Here is a 10620-nt window from a genome sequence, read left to right as displayed (position 1 = left end):
GTAATCTTACTTCCATCGATCTCCCTTCTTCTTAATCTCCTTCATGGCTTGGCAACAGGAATTAGTTTTATCCATGATGATTTCTCACCTTCAAGACACAAGCGAGTCTGTGAAGAAAGATTTTATAGAACAGTATGAGCGCTCACTTTTTCCTCACTTGGGAACTTCTGTAGCTCAGACCAAATGGCGAACCTATTAAGACATAACTAGGGTAACACCCTGGGGTCAACAGCACTTTCGTAACAATGTCCGCTTGGCCATGGTTATTGAAGCTTTGGGTTTGGGTCCCCGATACTACTGCGTCATGAGATCAAGGCATCTTGGGTTTTCTGAGCGAGTCTTCTTACTAGCGTGTTTTCTTCCTCATCTCAGAAGATATGCCTTTATCCCGTTTTTGGCTTGCCTCTCAGAGGTCCTTTTGTTAGATCACCTCATACCACTGAGATAGGTGTGGCAATAACCAACAAAATTATTCCTATACCTTATACGTACGCAGCTTGTGAGTGCTGCTTTTGTGATCATATGATGGACGGGCTTATGGAAGTGTAAAGAGTTCTTCTATCTTTACTGTATATGTTTCAAGAATGAATAAAGTTTAAATCTTGTTCTTATCCCGAATCTTACTCTTTTTGAGACTTTTTTTTGGTTAATCCTAATTAATTTTTCTCTAAGTCTCATATTCGTGCATCTTGTGAAATTATCCCAAGTTTGCGAGATGAGGACATCTCGCGTTTTTCAAGTGGGAGTGAATGTAAGATTCCTCCCCAGCCTCTCAAAATGTCCAGCATATTCCCCTGTAATCAATTCCCTTTTCTGAAATATAAGAGATCTTGTCTCTGCCTGTTTTGGCATAGAGAGAGAAAATATTCTAGAGAGAGAATATTCAGATTATGAATAGAAAAATAACTCATCTTATTAAAATAAGTTCCCCTGAAATAGAAATTCAAAAAGAACTTTCCAATGTGCAATTGGAATTAATTGGAAATAGGTATAAAGGACCTTAGCCTAAGGGTCTAGATTTTCAGAAATTTTTGGATTATGGTCCAATTAAGGTTCCTATGGGCCAATAGCATCAATCCATGTGTAGGGAGGAGATAAATCCAATTTGTAAAAGAAGATACCCAAAAATGAGTAAATGCTCACATAAGATGAAGAGTTGAATGTGTACAAGGTTTATTAGTAAAGAACTATGAGTAATATCAAAAAAATGAGATAAATTGAGTATCCAAAAATGAGTAAATGCTCACATAAGATGAAGAGTTGAATATGTACAAGGTTTATTAGTAAAAAACTATGAGTAATATCAAAGAAATGAGATAAATTGAGTATCAAAAAATGAGTAAATGCTCACATAAGATGAAGAGTTGAATATGAACAAGGTTTATTAGTAAAAAACTATGAGTAATATCAAAAAAATGAGATAAATTGAGTATCCAAAAATGAGTAAATGCTCACATAAGATGAAGAGTTGAAAATGTACAAGGTTTATTAGTAAAAGACTATGAGCAATATTAAAAATATGAGATATTTTGGGTATAATGATTCCATTTTGACACATATGTAAGGAAGGGGAGTTCTTTAAAGGAGGTGCATATTTCACATGCTTGAATGAGTTTTAAACTCAAAAATAATGTGATATTTTTATCTCTCCTCTCTCTTGAACCAAACCAAATCAAAAGGGAACCAAACCGAATAAAAAAGGAACCAAACCAGGTCCAAATCTAGTCCAAATTCAACCAAACTGACTTGGAAAATTCTAGAATCAGTTTGTTTGGTTAGGAGCTCAATTTTTCCTATAAATAGAAGCCTCCCCTTGTTGAAAAAAATATAGTGTTTACACATTGTTACTCTACTCCACCTAAGCCAAGAACTGTGAATTCTTTAATAATTCACTAGTTTTTGACACTTCTCTCTTTCTTCAATTCCCATTGGTGGCTCCATCAACATACTAAACCAATTGATTGGTTGGGGGCCTCTACCGTGAACAAAGAATCAAGCAAATTGTAAGGTAAGTATGGTGAATTTTAATCTTTTCTATAATTTCTCAATGTTTCTCTCTTCTCAACCCCTCTCAAGCTTGAGAAGCTTAATTGGTATGGTTTTTGAATGCCATTGAAGTTAATTGATTAATGATAGTAAAGAATTACATAAATTTCCATTTATGTTTAATCCTAATGGTTTTTTCTCTCTCTCACTTAAGAAATGGTCATACTCATGACCCATTCTCAATCCAAATGAAGCTTTTCATAAAGCTTTTGATTAATCTATGCTTGAGAATAAATTAATAGTTTTTTTTTATCTATGCTTTTAGTTTATGATTATTTTTTATTAAGGGTTAATGATCCAATTAGGGATCATTCTAATCATTTTCTTAAAGATAACCTATCTTTTAAAATAATTGAGATTTATTAGTTATAGTAGCGGAGCTATGGCAAAATTTTATAAACATTTACACATAAAATAATTTCATTCAAAGCATGAAAAGAGGATTTCCTACCATATTCTAGGAATTATCATCCTAGATTAATTGAAAGAATTTCATAGTAATCATGGAAAAATTAAATTTTTATATTATGCATAAAAGATAAATATTTTATTATAAAAGTGTTACTTTTAACATAATTGAATTTTATGAATAGAGATATGCATAAAAGATGAATATTTTATTATAAAAGTGTTACTTTTAGCATAATTGAATTTTATGCATAAGAGGTATACATAAAAGATGAATATTTTATTATAAAAGTGTTACTTTTAGCATAATTGAATTTTATGCATAGAGGCATGCATAAAAGATAAATATTTTATTATAAAAGTATTACTTTTAGCATAATTAAATTTCATGCATAGAAGTATGCATAAAAGATAAATATTTTATTATAAAAGTGTTACTTTTAGCATAATTGAAATTCATGCATAGAGGTATGCATAAAAGACGAATATTTTATTATTTTATTATAAAACTGTAAAGAAAAAAAATGATTATTTTATTATGAAAATGTTATTTTTATCCTATTGAATTTCGTGCATAGAAATGAAAAAAATAAATAAATTATTATTTTATTATAAAAATATTACAAAAAAATAATTATTTTATTATAAAAATGTTATTTTCATCATATTGAATTTCGTGCATAGAAATGAAAAAAAATAAATAAATTATTATTTTATTATAAAAAAATTACAAAAAAATGATTATTTTATTATAAAAGTGTTACTTTTATCACAATTGAAATTCTTGCATAGAGGTATGCATAAAAGATGAGTTAAGATGTGTATGGGATGAGGTAAGAAGTGTATGTGATGGGATAAGATGTATATGAGATGAGTTAGGATGTGATAAGATGAGTTAGGATGTGATAAGATGTATATGAGATGAGTTAGGATGTGATAAGATGAGTTAGGATGTGATAAGGGGTGTATGAGATGTGATAAGATGCATATGAGATAAGTTAGGATGTGATAAGAAGAGTTAAGATGTGATAAGATGTGTATGGGATGAGATAAGAAGTGTATGTGATGAGATAAGATGAATATGGGTTGTGAGATAGGGTGAGAATGGATGTGATGAAAAAGAATAGATGAGAAGGCGTATGGGGTTATATGAATGGGAATGAGAAAATGGATGTATGTATGTGGATGTATGGATGTATGCATGTAGATGTGAATGTATGCATGTGGATGTGTATGTATGGATGTATGTATGTGGATGTGGATGTATAAATAAGGATGTGAAAATGGATGTATGCATGGATGTGTATGAAGATTAATGAAGGTGAATGTGTATGGGAAATAATGTGTCGTTGATATGAATGAATGGATGAGAATGAGTACATATGAAGGGAATGTGGAATAAGTAATGTGGATTGAGGAGGGATAATGTGGAAAGACGGAATTCGATATAGAAACTGTATTTTGTGACTGTTTGTAAATGTTGTTTGTAAATGACTGTTTTATGTCAAGAATGCTGGGAAAGCATTTTGACCATCTTGTGATTAAGGTCGTGGAGACCTAACTGATAAAGTTGCATCTGTTGATGGAGAGTCAATGGAGGACGTCTCGCGTGTAGCAAGGTCGGCCAAGGTCTTGACCAGCCTCGGTGCGATTAAAATGGTGAGCTTCCGGTACGGTGGATGAGGGGCCAAGGAAGCGGCCTATGAGTGAAGCGCTAGGTCACCTGCGAAGGATCCTAGAGGGTGTTGACCATACGGTGCTCGGGCTCTGGGTCGCCCAGGATACCCACGCGTGCGTCGAGGAAGATATTGGAAGGAGTAAGAGTTGTTTTTGTGAAACCGAGCATGGATCTGGTTGATTGACCTTGATGGTCTTCAATGGATGAGTCCATGGCTTTTTATATGGATCTGTTGGTTGATCTTGCTGATCTTCAACGAGAGTCCATCTTGATAAGTGATTATATTGCCGAGTATTATGGACTAGGAACTATTGAAACGGCCCCTGAGTGGACAGGTGGTGAGCGTTCTAGTTGCCAATGATGCCATAGATACTCTGATGAAGGAATGATGGGAAATTAAGAATCAACCGGATAAATTGGAAGATGGTGATCAGTGATACTATGGTTTTATTAAAGAATTGTTTTAAAACTGGTTGAATCTGTGAAAAGGTAATTTCTTATTGGGTGTGTAAGTGGTGTGACTAGTTTTATTTTTGCATGAACTTCCGGCTAGGGGACCTTGGAACTCTTTTCCTGGGTACCCGGGACAAAACCTAACCAAATTCTTAATTGGATCCCATCACTACAGTGGTTGGGCGGTTGGCTAACCCATGGGACTGGATGGGGTAAGGCTGGACTGATGGATCCGTAAATCGAGACTCAATTTTTGTTATTACGATAGATAAAGTAAATCTCGGACAGTAATTGTTCTATGGATAGGAATCAACGGATGTGCCTCTTGAATGGGGAAAAAAGCGTTGATCCCAATGATCCAAGTGCAAGTTTCTTCCTTGATCTGACTAAGTATCTTTATAGGTACAATCGGATCAGTTTGATCAGTAATGGTCTTGACTACGTTAGAGTAAAAAGTTATCCTGGTGGAATCACCCGTGCTTTCCGGGTAAGGGAAGTTTTTCCGAGTCTGGTTTTTGGAAAAACTGACGGATTAGTCTCTTGTCCGGATATCCATGGACGAGGCCCCGAATGTGGGACCCCTATCCCGCGCAAGAAGTGCTACTTCCGCTGCTAGTACCCCGAATCTGTTGCTCGATGGGAACACGGGGATCTTACATTGGGGGTAGCTCCAAGGGCATGATCCATGTGGTGCACAGGTTGAGAAGATTAGATTGAGTGATCCATGTGGTGTGCGTGTGTAGGCTAAGGAGATTAGATTAAGTGATCCATATGGTATGCATGTGTAGGGTGAGGAGATTAGATTAAGTGATCCATGTGGTGTGCATGTATTTACATGTGATTTTTGTTAGTGGGAACACTAAGAGAAATTAATAATGGGAGAGAAGAGGGAAGGATCTGGAAGAACATAGACTTAATCTCATCAGAACGAGATGGTGATTCTCAATTCCTCATTTGATTCATTGAAGCAACATTCATCATTTAAAGTATTTGGATTTTGATGATGTCCCTTTGTGTGGCAAGATTCTTGTCAAATGTTGTTGAGAGAAGGACCTGCTCTTGTCTTCTTCTGCCCATGTGCTTTTTATGTTTTCATATATATTTAAGTTCTCTTGTGAAGCAGATTTACATGAAGTACAAGAATTGAGTCATATATACTCTTATTGAACTACTCTGTGTTGAATTAGCCACTTATTGGTGAGGATTGAAAAAATTACATCAACTTGCGAGGCTAATATAGATATCTTCACGAAGGATTGAAGATCATTGATTTGTGAAGATGGTAGCATCATTTGGAGAGGTTTGTAATTTGAAGGAAAATTCCAGGCGATGGGTTGTACCATCGACCATGCTTTCGCCCACCATGCCCCCCCCATTCAAGGATGTACCTGGAAGTTGTCGATGGTGAGGCTTTGGTGCAAATGTTCTCCAGTGCATGAGTATGGATATGTACTCATGGAGCAGCTGCTGCTACATTAATAAGGCAAAAGAAATAGTAACTCCAAAAATAAAGCTTAAAAGCTTTTTGAGTTTTTGAGCATACAAGATCTTCCAAAAATATAGCAAGCTAAAATTATCGTCTTGGGCCTACCAAAAGTATAAATACTAATTGGTATGTACAAAGATTTGAGGCCTACCAATTAGTATAAATAATGAGTTAGGATGTGATAAGGGGTGTATGAGATGTGATAAGATGCATATGAGATAAGTTAGGATGTGATAAGAAGAGTTAAGATGTGATAAGATGTGTATGGGATGAGATAAGAAGTGTATGTGATGAGATAAGATGAATATGGGTTGTCATAGGGTGAGAATGGATGTGATGAAAAAGAATAGATGAGAAGGCGTATGGGGTTATATGAATGGGAATGAGAAAATGGATGTATGTATGTGGATGTATGGATGTATGCATGTAGATGTGAATGTATGCATGTGGATGTGTATGTATGGATGTATGTATATGGATGTGGATGTATAAATAAGGATGTGAAAATGGATGTATGCATGGATGTGTATGAAGATTAATGAAGGTGAATGTGTATGGGAAATAATGTGTCGTTGATATGAATGAATGGATGAGAATGAGTACATATGAAGGGAATGTGGAATAAGTAACGTGGATTGAGGAGGGATAATGTGGAAAGACGGAATTCGATATAGAAACTGTATTTTGTGACTGTTTGTAAATGCTGTTTGTAAATGACTGTTTTGTGTCAAGAATGCTGGGAAAGCATTTTGACCATCTTGTGATTAAGGTCGTGGAGACCTAACTGATAAAGTTGCAACTGTTGACGGAGAGTCAATGGAGGACGTCTCGCGTGTAGCAAGGTCGGCCGAGGTCTTGACCAGCCTCGGTGCGATTAAAATGGTGAGCTTCCGGTATGGTGGATGAGGGGCCAAGGATGCGGCCTATGAGTGAAGCGCTAGGTCACCTGCGAAGGATCCTAGAGGGTGCTGACCATACGGTGCTCGGGCTCTGGGTCGCCCAGGATACCCACGCGTGCATCGAGGAAGATATTGGAACAAGGAGTAAGAGTTGTTTTTGTGAAACCGAGCATGGATCTGGTTGATTGACCTTGATGGTCTTCAATGGATGAGTCCATGGCTTTTTATATGGATCTGTTGGTTGATCTTGCTGATCTTCAACGAGAGTCCATCTTGATAAGTGATTATATTGCCGAGTATTATGGGCTAGGAACTATTGAAACGGCCCCTGAGTGGACAGGTGGTGAGCGTTCTAGTTGCCAATGATGCCATAGATACTCTGATGAAGGAATGATGAAATTAAGAATCAACCGGATGATTTGGAAGATGGCGATTAGTGATACTATGGTTTTATTAAAGGATTGTTTTAAAACTGGTTGAATCTGTGAAAAGGCAATTTCTTATTGGGTGTGTAAGTGGTGTGACTAGTTTTATTTTTGCATGAACTTTCGGCTAGGGGGCCTTGGAACTCTTTTCCTTGGTACCCGAGACAAAACCAAACCAAATTCTTAATTGGATCCCATCACTACAGTGGTTGGGCGGTTGGCTAACCCATGGGACTGGATGGGGTTAGGTTGGACTGATGGATCCGTAAATCGAGACTCAATTTTTGTTATTACGATAGAGAAAGTAAATCCAGGACAGTAATTGTTCTATGGATAGGAATCAACGGCTGTGCCTCTTGAATGGGGAAAAAAGCGTTGATCCCAATGATCCAAGTGCAAGTTTCTTCCTTGATCTGACCGAGTATCTTTATAGGTACAATCGGATCAGTTTGATCAGTAATGGTCTTGACTACGTTAGAGTAAAAAGTTATCCTGGTGGAATCGCCCGTGCTTTCCGGGTAAGGGAAGTTTTTCCGAGTCCGGTTTTTGGAAAAACCGACGGATTAGTCTCTTGTCCGGATATCCGTGGGACGAGGCCCCGAATGTGGGACCCCTGTCCCGCGCGAGAAGTGCTACTTCCGCTGCTAGTACCCCGAATCTGTTGCTCGGTGGGAACAAGGGGATGTTACAGTTGGTATCAGAGCAAATTTGGTTAATGAAGATCAACTGAGAAACCAAATATGTCAAAAATTTATCAAGAAGCACAAAAAGGTTGTAATTGTGTGATATAATTCATACAATTTGATATTCAAACTGAAATTCGTAATTTGGTAATTGGGTCTTCAGATAGAAGTACCGCAATTATATAGAATCCCTGACTTGCTTGAGGCCTAGACATGATGGTATTTACCTTATAATTCCAAGGGCCGTGACTACTCGTATATACTGAGAGTATAACTGCAGCTCTTTACTGACAGTATATACGAGTAAATCTAAGACTTGAAATTATAAGTGTTAATGCTATCCAGATGATGATTTCGAATGTGGTTGATATGATTTTTAATTCTGTTTGAGAATTAATGAATTGATTTGGATTCTGATTGAAAATTCTGATTGAAAAATGATGATTTCTGAAATTTAGTTGAAATATAGTAATCTGAACGAAATCACAATGAGGATGAATGGGACGAGTCCCTGTGATGATATTCATAACTAGAATGATGATAATGATTTCAGCAAATCACTATGAGATTAGTGGGTTGTGCTGTCAAATTGTTACTGTTAACACTTGACCGGTAGATCAAGTTAAGGGATGACAAATTGAGGACTTACTTGACTGAAATTCCCGTGGAGGAGGAATGTTCAGAAAGAAATTTTTCGGTCTAATGGACCATTATCGTGTTAAAGATATGAATGATATGATCTAAATGAATTGTTATTTAATGATGATATAAGGGATATTTATCCGAGTATTCTGTGGGGTTGACCAGAATATAAGGAACCCCAGAATAAAATTGGATCTTAAGAAAAAGAGTTGTCCTCTACCTTGCGAGATGAGGACATCTCGCACTTTTTTAAGTGGGGTAGAATGTAAGATTCCTCCCCAGCCTTCGAGGTATACAAGAGTAAGAATCTCCCTTTTTGATCTTATAATTATTCCCTCTCTAAAATAAAAGAAAGATTCTGTTTAAAAAAGAAAGACCCTTTCCCTAGAATACTTCTCAAGAGTCACGCCTGTTTTAAGGATTCAGAACAATGAGTTCAGAAGTGAAAATCGGTGTTTTGGATACCAAGGTTTTGATTTTCATTCGAGTACGGCCCAAAAGAAGTTCTTTATCTCTTGGGGAGTATAAGAAGTTATCCCCCAGATATTGTGAGCCTTATCTGAATTCAAAGAAAGTAAGTGACTTAGCTTACGAGCTTTTTTTATCTCCTCATCTCAAAGTTCTTAATGCCTCCTATAGAAATATGTGCCAAAACCAAATCATGGAAAGACGGTAAAACTTCAGTGACAAGATACCGTTGGCTTCTAAGTTACGTTGGCTCCTTCCTTTATATAAGTCGTAACTTTTACCTGTCGCTCACAGTAATCTTACTTCCATCGATCTCCCTTCTTCTTAATCTCCTTCATGGCTTGGCAACAGGAATTAGTTTTATCCATGATGATTTCTCACCTTCAAGACGCAAGCGAGTCTGTGAAGAAAGATTTTATAGAACAGTATGAGCGCTCACTTTTTCCTCACTTGGGAACTTCAGTAGCTCAGACCAAATGGCGAACCTATCAAGACATAACTAGGGTAACACCCTGGGGTCAGTAGCACTTTCGTAACAATGTCCGCTTGGCCATGGTTATTGAAGCTTTGGGTTTGGGTCCCCGATACTACTGCGTCATGAGATCAAGGCATCTTGGGTTTTCTGAGCGAGTCTTCTTACTAGTGTATTTTCTTCCTCATCTCAGAAGATATGCCTTTATCCCGTTTTTGGCTTGCCTCTCAGAGGTCCTTTTGTTAGATCACCTCATACCACTGAGATAGGTGTGGCAATAACCAACAAAATTATTCCTATACCTTATACGTGCGCAGCTTGTGAGTGCTGCTTTTGTGATCATATGATAACTAAATTTTGACACCTCGGTGTGGGGATCTCCCCTCATGAAGTAGGTGCCTTTTTCTCATCATTACCCCCAATTCTTAATCAATAAAATGAGATATTTTCATCTCTCATCTCTCCTATTTCAAAACTAGATCCAAAGAGTAAGCTGAACTGACCAAAAAATGGTTAAAAAATTGACCAAACTGATCTGGAAAATTCTAGAATCAGTTTGCTTGGTTAGAGGCTCACTTTTTCCTATAAATAGAAGCCTCCCCCTTTGTAAAAGCTGAATGGTGTTTTATGCACTGTTACTCTGCTCCTGTCCTGAGCCATCTACATTGAATTTTTTAATAATTCAATTGTTTTTGGCCTAATCCTCTCCAAAGTGAATTGGTGGCCACTCTTGCTTCAAAGAAGAGTAGAACCCTAAATTCCTCAAGCCAAAGGAGAGCTTACAAGCTCCATGTAAGCTAATTTTCTTACTTGTTTAATGAAAAATCTATGATTTTCTTAATTTTTATGTTTTGTAAATGTTGAATTAAATTCAAATGCTATGCCTTTGATAAAAAGGCCACCCCCTTCTCCTCTTTATATTCCAACCTTTCTCAATTCTAGAAAGATTAACTAAGGGAT

This window comes from Cibotium barometz, chromosome 51 (genome assembly GCF_041138505.1).
Source record: "Cibotium barometz isolate CiBa-2024 chromosome 51, ASM4113850v1, whole genome shotgun sequence".
NCBI lineage: Eukaryota > Viridiplantae > Streptophyta > Polypodiopsida > Cyatheales > Cibotiaceae > Cibotium > Cibotium barometz.
The sequence above is the reverse complement of the archived record's forward strand: the minus strand, read 5'-3'. Positions refer to the sequence as shown.